Below are 1,008 nucleotides of genomic sequence, written 5' to 3'. Positions count from 1 at the left end.
ACGATTGTAAATGTCTTTTGTACTAACTGCCAAGAAAGTGCACTATTGGTGTATTAGTATGTAAATTGGGATTAGGAGTTAGCGAGACTGTTTCATCGAGAGTGCTGCTTTTTGAAGCCTGGGTAGCTCAGTCGGTAGAGCATCAGACTTTTAATCTGAGGGTCCAGGGTTCAAGTCCCTGTTCAGGCGACTCGTTTATTGTGCCTGCTATCGTCATCATTCGTGGATGGAAGTGTGATGCATTCAAACGGAACTTGCAGACTTCCCGCGAACATGCACGTTACGTCCACAAGTCTAACAGGTCCGCATTACCCTAGTCATTAGGATACTTTCATCCACATGTTTGTGCCTCTGCTGGTCAGATCACAAATCTGATTGCAAGCCGTTGGGGTTTTCCCAGGCTACGTGCAAATCAGGGTCGACCCTTCGCAGTCTGGATGAATATTGTAATGGACCTGGCGCTCATTGTTAATTGTCAAAAGAGCCAGAAGAACAACAAGTTCTGCACTTACCCAGTGTTATGGTAACCATGCCAGTTTAGCTCCACCAAAAAAACAGGCTCCCTGGAAGTTTGCACTAAGTCTTTTTAATGGGCTTTTTGTCAGAATGATGAACATGTCAGACTGTGCTATGACTGCCTGGCGAAGTAAAGATTATACATATATTGTGTTCTAACTGCCAAGAAAGGCTACTAGTTTATTGTGCCTGTTGTCGTCGTCATTCATGGATGGAAGTATGATGCATTAGGACCGTTTACTTTACCCTAGTCATTAGGACACTTTCATCCACATATTTGTGCCTCTGCTGGTCAGATCATAAATCTGATTGCAAGCCGTTGGGGTTTTCCCAGGCTACATGCAAATCAGGGTTGACCCTTTCCAGTCTGGTATAAGGTGGTAGTGGACCTTGAGCTCATTGTTAACTGTCCACGTGCCAGAAGAACAACAACTTTTGCGCAGTGTTATGATAACCATAACAGTTTTTTAATGTTCTTTTTGTCGGACTTTG

The 1,008-nt window shown here is 43.8% G+C and overlaps 1 non-coding gene across 1 annotated transcript; it reads left to right on the top strand.

The window, feature by feature from the left end:
• The first annotated feature begins 116 nt into the window (after window positions 1–116).
• On the top strand, window positions 117–189 carry trnak-uuu. The gene has a single exon. It is a non-coding gene; the product is annotated as a tRNA-Lys (tRNA).
• Window positions 190–1,008: the final 819 nt, after the last annotated feature.

The sequence above is a fragment of the Micropterus dolomieu genome, unplaced genomic scaffold (assembly GCF_021292245.1).
Source record: "Micropterus dolomieu isolate WLL.071019.BEF.003 ecotype Adirondacks unplaced genomic scaffold, ASM2129224v1 contig_5867, whole genome shotgun sequence".
NCBI classification, from domain to species: Eukaryota; Metazoa; Chordata; class Actinopteri; order Centrarchiformes; family Centrarchidae; genus Micropterus; species Micropterus dolomieu.
Note: the sequence above shows the minus strand (reverse complement) of the source record. Positions and strands in the feature narration are given on the sequence as shown.